Source organism: Eurosta solidaginis, chromosome 3 (genome assembly GCF_040869045.1).
Source record: "Eurosta solidaginis isolate ZX-2024a chromosome 3, ASM4086904v1, whole genome shotgun sequence".
NCBI lineage: Eukaryota > Metazoa > Arthropoda > Insecta > Diptera > Tephritidae > Eurosta > Eurosta solidaginis.
In genome coordinates, this window is record NC_090321.1 from 75,301,108 (window position 1) to 75,313,936 (window position 12,829).

The window sequence follows — 12,829 nt, forward strand, 5'->3', positions numbered from 1 at the left end:
AAAAAAAAATTACAAAGATCTAAAAATCTACAAAACAATATCGAAATTAACACAAATCTACAAAAATTTGGTAATTCATGGCGGTGTTTGTGGCAGTGGCTAGTGCAGAAAAATTAGAAGAAATAAAAGCACTTAACGGAAAAATATAATAAAAAGACTTAATAGAATACAGAAATAATAGGATCATGTAAACTGCAATAATATAAAACAACGAACTAAAAGGCAGCAGAAATAATATAATTGTGAAAATAGAAACAACAAAAACACTAAAAATTCAAATAAATACTTTGAAGACTGTACCACTTACATTTTTGTCAATTTCCATTGAATATTCATTATATTTTCTATCAAAAATTTATTTCATATTAATACATTTCATATTATATTTCCAATTTTTAACAATTATCGTAATTATCACCATACTTATTCAATTACTTTAAACAAACATACAATTTCCCGAAATATACATACATATATACATGTACAAGATGTGTAAAGGTAGGCACTGTGGGACAGGGCCGGACAAAAACAGAAATTTTTTTAATCATCATTAATTGCTTTATTGGTTTCTGGCTTGTATAACAGTTGCTGAAATTAAATACATTTTTAAAAGTTTTCTAGTTTTAGTCCCACTCTGCCCTACAGTGGGCTTCATCAAAAACAATACAAAAAAATAACATGATTACAATTTTTATTTAAAGCGGTGGTTACGTAATTAACCAAAGAGATTTTTTTTGCGTAAACGGTGGTTCTATAAATTCGACTTTATAAAAAAAAAAAAAATTCGACTTTAATCAGTTTAAATATTTCTTCTTTGCTTCCTACTACATATGTTTCTTAGAAACAGGAAAGTAGTTCCCAGATTTTCAGAGCAAGACTCAGATTCCGAAAATTCAGATTCCAATTCCAAAAATTTTAATTCCGAAAGTTCCGATTCAGAAAATCTTGATTTTAAAAGCCCAGTTTCCGAAGGCTCAACCACATATCCGCCCAGTACAATCAAAAACCTTATTGTTAGACTTTCTTTGTCCGGAGAATTTCACGGATTTGAGGAATTGCCCGAAACACATATTTGAAATCCTCCTAATTCCGATACAAATATGGCAACTCCTGAGGAAAAAAGATCGTTTATCAGCATGTATGCTGGTATTATGCGTGAAAATTATAGCGGTGAGCCCCTGGGTCTTGAATCTTTCATTAATAAAATTGAGTTAATCGAAAAATTTGTCGACGAAAATTTAACTGGCACTTGTATTTCATATACATATTAAATCCAAACTCGATGGTATAGCTCGAGAAGCGATACCAACTCAAATACTTTCAGTTAATGATATAAAAATAGCACTACGTAACCGTATAAAACCCGATAACTCCAAAGTTGTGGCCGGAAAAATTGCAGCTTTGCAAGTTAATAATAATAATTACACCGATTTCGATTCTTTAGAGCGTTCGCTAATTATCGAAGGGATTACTCAGGCCAAAGCCTATGAAATGGCCATCGAGCAAACAGTTAACGTTTGCCGATTGAACGCAAAAACCAGTTTAGTCAAATCAATCCTCGCTTCAACCAATTTTTCTGATTCCAAGGACGTAGTAGCTAAACTGATTGTAGAGCAATCAAATGAAATAAAAGAACGCAAAGTTTTAGCATTTAGGGCGCGGAACAATAACAATTTCAGAAATTTTCAAAGTAATAACCGAGGTCGAAACTTCCAAAATCAAAGTCGTAACTTTAACAATTATAGACCAAATAGACCCTCTTTTAGTAATAGTAACTATGGCAACAACTTCAATCGCGGCAATCAAATGCAAAATTTCCGTTCCGGCGGAAATCGGCATCAGTCTAATAATAATAACAGCAGCAATAGTCGTACTAGCAATAATAACGGTTCTAACACTTCCAATAATAGAGGTAGAAATGCAAGTGTCCGGACTTTAAACAGGGAAGCCCCTCAGGAGCGAATACTAATGGAGGACGAGACAAATTACTAACTGATTCAGCTCACAGTTTTTCTTCTAAAAACGTTTATTGTCTTAAATTATTCCGATTTTATACAAATAAATATTACTGGCTCTAACAAATTTTGTACATTTTTAGTCGACACGCAAGCCGACATTTCGTTAATTAAAATTTCTTCTCTTAATAAAAATTTGTCAATTAATAACAATGATACAATTAATATTACTGGAGTAACTACAGATACAGTTTCTACATTAGGTACTTTTACAACTAACTTACACTTTTCAAATTTTTATATCAAACATACGTTGCACGTGGTAGACAATGATTTCAACATTCCATCAGATGGAATACTTGGTAAGGATTTCCTAAAATCAAATAAATGCGATATCAGCTATGCAACAAATTTCATTTCCTTCTGGATAGGCAATGAAAAGATCGCACTTCCCATCCTTCACGGAATGGAAAGCGATACATTTGTTATACCTCGTTGCGAAGTTTATAGAATTTTCGCCTTGGGAAAAGACTCAGAACCACTTTTCGTGGATTCTCAAGAGATTTCTGACGGTGTTTTCACAGCGAAATGTATAGTTGATACTAGTAATCCGATCATTAAAGTAATAAACACCACAAATAGCGTAAAATACGTAAATAACTGCAACATTCAAACAGAAAAACTTTCTAATTATCACGTTTATAAAATAAATAACCCAGTAAAACAAGATAGTCGTATCAAAGAACTTAAAAGCATTTTAGAAAAATAAATACCTAATTATGCTGAAATAAGCTTATTAACTTATGTTTACAATATTCCGATATTTTTGCGCTAGACAATGATAAAATGACAATAAACCATTTTTATGCACAAAAACTAAGACTAAACGATACGACGCCAGTATACATTAAAAATTACCGCCTACCGTACTCTCAGCGCGAAGAAATAAATAAATAGGTTAATAAATTATTGGAAAACGATCTGATCGAAAATAGTTGTTCGAATTATAACAGTCCCTTGATTTTGGTACCAAAAAAAGGCCTAAATGGCCAAAAATCGTACAGAATGTGCGTTGACTTTAGGGCTGTAAATAAAAAGTTTACTGCCGATAAATTTCCTTTGGCACGTGTAGACGATATTCTGGATAACCTTGGCCGTGCGAAATTCTTTTCTACTTTAGATATTTTTTCGGGCTTTCACCAAATTCCACTTCACAAAGATTCAAGAGACATAACATCTTTTAGTACTGACCGCGGAGCTTTTCGATGGAAGGTGTTACCATTTGGTTTAAACGTGGCTCCAAACTCATTTTCAAGAATGATGTCCATTGCATTTTCCGGTATTTCGCCCCAGCAAGCCTTTATGTATGTAGACGATATAATAGTAATTGGATGTAGCGAAGCACATCACCTCAATAATCTAAAAAAAGTTTTCGAGACCTGTAGGAACTTCAACTTGCGTGTAACCCAAAAAAATGTAATTTTCTTCGACCTGAAGTAACTTTCTTAGGGCATAAATGCTCAGCAAATGGGTTGCTACCAGACGATTCAAAAATCGAAGCAATTAAAAGGTATCCTAAGCCACGCGATAAAGACGCTGTCCGAAGATTCGTGTCATTTGCAAATTACTATAGGAGATTTATTCCAAATTTCGCTTCTTTAGCAGCTCCATGGTATCGTTTGAGTAGAAAAAAGGGCGAATTTAATTGGGATACGGCATGAGGGTTAGCTTTCGATAAACTAAGAAAAAGTCTGATTTCTCCAAAACTATTAAAATATCCAGATTTCACCAAAGAATTTTTAATTACGGTAGATGCTTCAAAGTTGGGTTGTGGTGCGATACTGAGTCAAAATCATAATGGTAACGACTTGCCGATTTGTTTTGCTTCAAAAGCCTTTAGCAAATCGGAACAAAATAAAGCAATAATAGAATTAGAACTTTCGGCAATATATTTTGGAATAAAGCAATTTTCTTGCATATATATATGGCACTCACTTTAAAGTTAAATCAGATCATCGTCCACGAGTTTGCCTATTTAATATGAAAGATCCGTCGTCGAAACTTTCCAGAATCCGTTTGGAATTGTCCGAATATAATTTTACCATAGAATATATTAAAGGAAAATCTAACGTAGGTGCAGACGCATTATCTCGAAATTCAATTCAAGAACTTGAAAATTCCAATAATCAAATTTTAGCAGTACAGACGAGGTCTATGACGAAACGTCACGAACAGCTACAACAATCGGCTGAGGACATAAACGATAAAAATATTAAATTACAGGTATTCGACAAATTTTCATATAATTTTTCCGAGAAAATCCACAGGATAAAAAGCCAAATATGTCATGACAATGATAAAATTAATTTAAAAATATATGCGCATTTAAAACATAAAAAACTCGAGTTACTTAATATTGGGTGTACTAACAAAATAATGCAATTAGATGAATTACTTTTGAAGCTTGAAAAAGAAGCTGTTAAACACAATATTAAGCAAGCAGAATGGCAAAAAGATGATCAGTTATTTAAATATTTTTCTATTTCAAATTTTAAAAGTACAGGGAATTCAATTTAAAAAAATTTACAAATACTATTAATAGAACCTGTCAAAACAGTTACGGACAACGACAAAAAACTTAAACTAATGGAAATTTACCACAATGACCCGATATCAGGTGGTCACTGCGGAAATAAAAAGCTTTTCGCAAAAATACGTACAAAATATTATTGGAAAGGTATGACTCGTGATATTGCCACATACGTCAAAAATTGCAAAAAGTGCCTTTTAATAAAGTCAAGCCAAAAACCAAAGAAAATTTGGTGCTTACACCAACACCCTGCAAACCTTTCGATGTCGTAGTTATAGATACAATAGGACCTTTGCCTGAGTCGAATAATGGGAATAGGTTCGCGGTTACCATTATGTGCGACTTAAGCAAATACCTAGTTTCAATATCAATCCCTGATAAGACAGCAAAAAAAATTTCAACTGCCATTTTTGAAGGCTTCATCCTCATTTATGGCATAATGAAATCAATTAAAACCGATTTAGGAACCGAATATAAAAATCAAATTTTCTCTGAATTAACTAAACTCCCAAAAATCGAACATAATTTTTCTACAGCTTACCATCATGAAACCCTAGGTACAATTGAAAGAAATCATCGGGTGTTTAATGAATATTTACGAGCGTTTCTACATGATAACTTCCCCGAATGGGACGTTTATTTGAAATATTTTACATTTTTGCATAATACAACTCCTAGTACAGTTTTTGATAATGGATTTACTCCATACGAATTAGTATTCGGTAGAAATGTTACCTTACCAAATGAAGTTCAAAAGGAACAAATCGATCCAATTTACAATGTTGAAAATTATGCAAAAGAAGTAAAATATAGACTACAAAAAAAACATAAAATAGCAAAATATTTAATTAACAAACATAAAATTAAAAATAAGGATATATATGATAAGAGGGCGCGTCGTTAGCTATTAATATAAACGATACGGTAGAACCTAGAAATAAACACGAAAGTATTTATCAAGGACCATATTTAGTCACAAAAATTGATGGAGTTAATGTCACGGTTTTATATGAAATGAATCAAAAGGAAAAAACCGTTCACAAAAACCGAATCAATAAGGTAAACTAAAATATTTTAATACAAATTTACAATCTAACTTGTAACTAATTTTAAATTTTCAATACTCTGTTATTGAAGCATGAAATATCAAATTAAAATTTATATTAACATACGAAAACAAAAATTTCAATTGGCATGTAAATAAAACCAAATATTAATATGCACGCACAATTTGTAATAAATATATATAATACATTAATTTAATGCAATTGAAATTAGAAAACAATTTACACATAAGTAATTGAATTCATATTATAACATTAACAAAATTTCATAGGTAAAAAGAAAAAAATTGTTCTGATTGAACGAATGAAAAAAAGGGGAGGAACACCCTAATATCATACATTCATTCAACCAAAACAAATTTAAGTCATAGGAACAAGAAGAATATGACAAATCTGATCAACTTGTCAGATTCTTCTTTTTTCGAAGGAAGGGTAGTATAACCGCACTGCGTTGCCCAGCCTTTACGCACTAAACACACCCCTGAGTGCAAATGGCATCGCTGTCAGCTGTTGCTGAACAGCAATGCCAATTGCACTCAGCAGGGCAATTGCATTCAGCAATGAAAAATGATGGCCGCTGAGCGTGGGTGAAAAACGAGCGCGACCGAATTCGTTTTTGGACATTTGTAGTGACCGGTCGTGACTAAACCCAAACTTAAGTAAAAATCAAAAATATAGTTAAAACCAAAGGGTGTTTTTCAATATATAGAGATAAGTAAAACTGAAAGTGAAAGAAAGAAATTTGTTAAATAAACTGTGAACAGAAAAACTAAACGAAGTCTAATAATTTGGAACTAAAAAGGTAAAAGAAGGGTTTTTGTGTGCAAGGCGTGAGCATACCCACAAGCGTGAGTATAATCAAATACCCAAAAATGGTTGGCGATCAAAAGCCAACCTTTCAGGTGCATGAAGTAGCCAAAGACTTTCGGCCAATAAGTCTCACGTCCTTTGTTCTGAAACCGTTCGAAAGGCTACTAGATATACATATACGGGAGCTTCTAGGCGAGGCTCCACTTTCCACGGCACAGCACGCGTACCTGAGAGGGAAATCCACAGAAACCGCGCTACATGAGGTAGTTCGAACGGTGGAAAAGTCCCTTCATCACAAGCAGTTCACTCTGGCTGCGTTTGTTGATGTGGAAGGCGCGTTTAACAATGTAAGAGCTGAAGCGATTGAGGCTGCCCTAGGTAGGGCAGGGGTTGAAGAACCACTACGGCTTTGGATTTCAACCCTGCTTCGCAACACCGAAATAACAGCAGAGCTAGTGTTGGCAAGCATGTATGCAGAGGCACACCACAGGGTGGGGTGCTTACACCTCTGCTTTGGTTGATCACCATAAATTAAATCCTAGGAAAACTTAACGCAGGGGGGTTAAGATCGTGGCGTATGCCGACGACGTGGCGATCTTGGTCTCTGGTCCTTTCCCCTCCGTAATGAGCGAAATCATGGAAAGGGCCTTGGCCAAACTCAGCAGGTGGGCACAGGGATGTGGCCTTGGGTTAAATCCCGACAAGACGGACCTGCTTCCCTCCACGAGGAAGTACAAGCCACCTGCCTTCAGACTACCATTCTTAAACGGCCAGCAACTAACCCTGTCATCGAGTACCAAGTATCTGGGACTAACAATTGACTGCAAGTTGAATAGGAAAGTATGCATCGAAGAGCGGTTACGGAAGGCCTGCATCGCCTTCTATGCCTGCAAATCAATGTTTGGTAAGAAATGGGGACTCGTACTTTGGATGTACGAGAGGGTGGTGCGACCGGTGCTTACCTATGGTTCCATAGTCTGGTGGGAATCTCTAAGTAAGTGCTACAATCTCACCAGCCTGCAAAAAGTCCAGCGCACTGCGTGTGTTGGTGCCATAGGGGCCGAACGCTCTTGCCCCACAGCTGCTTTAGACCCATTTTGTACCTGCTTCCGATCGACTTGTATATACTTTGTACATCGTCACAAACCGCACTGGGACTCAGGGAGTCTGGGTGTTGGGGGATACTCAGGGCATAGTAGTATCCTAAATAAAGTTCCGGCTGGTACATGTAGTACCGAGACAGATTACTACCCTCGCAAACTGAAGTTTGAGTACGGTTGTAATACCGCCATTCCAAGCAGGAATGAGTGCAATAGAAACCCGGGCATAAGAGTCGACGACATCCAAATCTACACTGACGGCTCCAAGATGGAATCGGGAGTGGGGGCCGGAGTCTTCTCTGAGTCCCTAGATTTGTCTGCATCATTCAGACTCCCATCACACTGCAGCGTGTTTCAAGCAGAAATCCTCGCGATTTGGTAAGCCTTCAAATCACTGGCGGGCTTGAATGTAGCTGGTAAAGTTTGCATCCTGTCGGATAGCCAAGCAGCGATAAAAGCACTTTCCTCGCCACACATTAATTCAAAATTAGTGTGGGCTTGTAAGCGACTCATATCCCAGTTATCCACCAATCTAGAACCACGCGTTATCTGGGTCCCGAGTCATAGGGGGATAGAGGGTAACGAGAAGGCCGACGAGCAGGGGCTCATCGGAGATGAACGAGGAAATAACCGGTGTCGAAATAGGCATACCCTTAGCAGTAGCAAAGGGGAATATCTAAAGCTTCTACTTGAAGAAAGCACAAACAAAGTGGAATAAATCACCACCTGGGCAATATCAAAATCCATTTGGCCAAACTATGATGGAAAGAGGACGAGAAGTCTTCTGAACAAATCCAGGGCTAACACACGCAAACTGATAGCAGTCTGCACCGGTCATTGGGCAGTAGGTACGCATGCGGAAAAGATGGGCATTCCGTATAACGAATACTGCAGAAGCTGCAAAGATCCAAATGCCAGGGAGACAGTAGAACACTTTATGTGTAAATGCCCGGCTCTAGCTAGAGCCCGGCTAAGGTTCTTGGAACCCCGTTTCTGGAAGACCTCAGAGGGTTATCTGTGATAGCAATCCCGAATATTCTTAATTTTATCTACAAATCTGGCTGGTTGTAATACATTGACCGTAACATTCCGTAGGTTTTTAGACGAGTTACATGGCATCAAAACGGCTTTAAATAGCTACTTGGGCGACCAGGGTGGCAGCCATTTCACCTACCTACCTACCTACTAGATATAAAATTTGTAAACACCCCTAATCTACCAAGTGATTAACGAACAAAGTATCTACGGAAGATCGTCTTTTTTTTGGTTAAGTCGATTTATATGCAAATTTCGCAGCCCCCTATTTATATTATAAGTATTGATCTGTATTAGCTTCTCCCACCCGTAACAAAAGGAGTCGAAAGTTGTTTATTGTTAATTAAATAAGCCTTGTTGGTACTTCATATGTAGTATATAAAGCTAGGAATTCTCTTTAAATGTATTTATTCATTAACCCCGTTTTGGCTTCCTAGAATTTATAGAAGAATCATTGAACAATAACTTCCCTGCTAGACCGAGCTGACGGAAACTCCAACACATTAACAGAATTTTTGACATCACTAACACGCTTGCATGAATTTTTCATTTATTCCTCTTCCTTTTGACATTTCTTACCGAAAGAAGAAGAAGAACGAACAGAAAGTCAAAAAAGCGCGCCATTTAACGAATGCAGAGGTGGGATTTGTTTGCTTTTACCATTAATTATATTATTATTATTATTATTATTATTAAGTCATTGGACGAAATCCTTATAGACTACATTATGAATCTAAGAAAGTAAGAAAGAGCGGAATTCAAAATTATCAAAAAATCGACTCTTGGAAGCGAAAAATCAAGAGAGACTTTTTGTGACGAATATTCACATCTCTAATTAAATGCACAACAACAAAAACCTTAAAGCCTAAATAAACACATTAATCATGTACATACATACATACAAGGCAACAGAGAGATACTCATTAACACATGTAATCATCAGCCGAAGTGGTGATCACATGTACACACGCACATGCCTATGCGAGAGACTGTAAACTACAAATACACGCGCGTATGGCTGGTAACCAGGTACAGGATTCTAGAAGAGGAAACGTCTAGACATTTGGACAAGGCAACAGAGAGTATAAAAGTAGAGCAAGCTGAGTAGTCAGTAATCAGTTTGATTTAAACACGCAATTGGTTGTGAAGTACTCTAATAAAGACCATTTTGAATTATTGAATATTGGAGTTATTTGTTCAACAGTTTAGCGATTCGAACGTTAGCAGAAGGTTGCAAATAGGCGGAATTTCCCAGAAATCGTTACAATATTATCAATTCTTGCGGTTTTTGTGCAGTAAAAAGTGTGACAATGAATAGGAGGCATTTGAAAAAATGCTCTTTGACGCCAGTGCTAAAAATTTCCAAAGATAGCTCGACGCGCAAAGCGTGGAATGTGCGGTTTCTGAGGGCGATAGTGGGAATGCTGTTTTTATAGCTAAAAGTGGAAGTACAAATGGTCCATTAATTCATAATATCGTTGATGGTGAAAATAGTGCGGGGTTCAACGATGATGCGTGCATTTATCGTGGAGAATATGATTCTGTTCTAGAGGAAGGTACACATGCGGAGTGCATTGACTCTAGTAGGGACATTAATTTATGGGAATTAATTAGATTCTGGGCGATTGGGTACAAAGGTACCCATAATTTATTTGGCGGTCTGCTAAAGACACTAAATAAAGGTGGTGTAAAGGATTTGCCTCTTTGTTCCTTAAAACTAGAAGAAATAAATTGAATGTTCAGGTTATTCCTCACGGTGAATTTTACTACCTACGTATTAAAATACATTCTGTTTCAGACACTTTCCAGTTTCTGGAGCAGCAGGCCGAGGTTTTAATTGACGTAGGTATCGATGGGTTCCAACTTTTTAATAGTTCTAATAGAGTGTTATGACCAATTCTAGGAGCGCTGGTTGATTATCCCAACGTAAGTCCGTTTGTAATAGGGTGTGTCACAGGTTTCACGAAACCTGAGGACAAATGTTTTCCTTGCAGATTTTGCCTCAGAAGCTAAAATGCTAAAGGAAAATGGTATCAAGGTCTCTATCAATGGAATGGAGATCTTGGCAAATTTTAATGTTCGCGCCTTTATTTGTGATTCTCCAGCTCGGACCTTTGTTACTGGCGTAATATCGTTTAATGCTACTCACGGGTGCCCTAAATGCTCTTATGAGGGTGAGTTCATAGCACATAGAATGAAGTTTTCCACAGAAATAGGTATCCTTAGATCGGATACATCATTTGAAATGAGGCTTCATCTTTGGCATTATAGTCCTCAATTTAGGAATCAAAAAACTGTATTAGAATTGCCGGATTTGGAATGGTTTCCCAGTTCCCTCTACACTGCATGTACCTTGTTGACTTAGGTATTGTAAAAAAATTTTTAAAATTTGTAATAAAAAAGGGAAATGTCGCTATGATGGATGAGAAAATAAACTTTGTCAAAAATTAATTCTCGATAGATCCCAAGTTTACTGCTCCAAGTTGTCCATCCAAAAGGATTCTTTATATACTTTTCGTATATACGAATAAATTTTTCAATACAGCAAAGAAAAATCAAATAGTTCTAAATTATATACGTGCAGATAAAATTCAGAAAAGTTTATTTCTAAAAGCATACGACCATTGTTACAACATGCATATAACTATCATATGCATGCATAAGCCTTTTCCACTCGGGTACGAATGAATTGCTCAAACTTTTTCACTTATACAGCACCCAATTTTTTGTATTGTGACGAATATTATCATCACTAAGCGATACTACCATCACTAAGCCGATACTAAGCAGCCACTCCTATGTAGGTAAACAAATCAATCATCATGTACACACATACATACAAGGCAGAGCTACTCACAAACGCATGTTAGCCATGGAACTGGTGGATTTTTTTTCTTGGATGCTCGTGGGGGAAGAGGCAAGACCTTTTTGATTTCATTGATATTAGCAACAATTCGATCACATAATAACGTTGCATTGGCACTCGCTTCTTCGGGAATTGCGGCTACATTACTGGAAGGCGGTCGCACAGCACATACTGAATTAAAATAGCCTTTGAATATGCAGGTAAATGAAACACCAACACGTAATATTTCGAAAACATCTGGAATGGCAAAAGGTCTTAAAGTATGTAAGCTCGTCGTATGGGACGAGTGTACTATGGCACACAAGAAATCATTGGAAGCACTTGATAGAACTTTTAAAGATCTACGAGGAAGCCAAACAGTCTTTGGAGGTGCCATTATTTTATTGGCTGGAGATTTCACTGTGATCCCAAAATCCACGGCATACATACGCATATGGCTACAAACTACAAATATACATGTATATACTAGCTGGTAACCAAGCATGAAGTTCACGAAATTACTAGACCTTAGGAGAAATGGATGAAAGAGGAAACCGAGAGAAGGATTATGCGCTATAAGAACAAGGATGTGCTACTTAACTTGAGTTTGGAGAAAGGGTTCAGCAGTAAGCGAGTGCTGGTGGAGGAGATTCGACAGAGACCACAAAAGTCAAAGAAAGTAGATCGGGCAAAGATTGATGGAACGAATGGGCGAAACAAATCAAAACTGAAGGTACCTGCGAGAAAAACACTGGCATTGACAAACCCTAATGGGCGCACTAAAACGAACGAAAGAATTTCCCAGAAAGAATGCAAAAGTGGTTTCAAGCCAGGGCGCACTTCTGTTGTGAAACGTCGTAAGGATACTGATTAAGCGAAGCCAATCCGTCAAGCGCAAGCTCTACGAAGTAGTTCATTGGCCCAACAACAGAGTGTTAGGGAACGAGCCAGGGTAAGGAGTTGTAGGATGAAACACAAGTACGACAAGAACAATAATTCGGCAGGTTTCCGGGAGGGAGATTTGGTACTGCTATACAACCCTCACCGGCGGAAAGGCGTTCTATCCAAATTTTGGTGCAGTTGGGAAGGCCCGTGCAAAGTTGTGAAGAGGATCAGTGGTACCATCTACCGCATACAAACCATTGGGAAACCACGAAATAGAAGGGTGGTTCATTTGGAGAGGCTAGCAGCGGTTAGATCGAGAGATTTGTCTGATCGGGACGATCAGCATGAAGCATGAAGTTCACGAAATTACTAGACCTTAGGAGAAATGGGTGAACGAGGAAACCGAGAGTATAAAAGCAGCACAAGCTGAGGTATGACTAAGCAGTTTGATTTAAGCACGCTATTGGTTGTGAAGTATAAGGGTTATTGGGAAGTACATTCAAAGTAGTATAATAAAGACCATTTTGCATTATTGAATATTGAAG

The 12,829-nt window shown here is 37.1% G+C and overlaps 1 protein-coding gene across 6 annotated transcripts in view; it reads right to left on the reverse strand.

The window, feature by feature from the left end:
- Nucleotides 1-12,829, reverse strand: part of POSH (Plenty of SH3s) — a 196,615-nt gene that overhangs the window by 74,012 nt on the left and 109,774 nt on the right. The gene's annotated exons all lie outside the window — the stretch shown is intronic.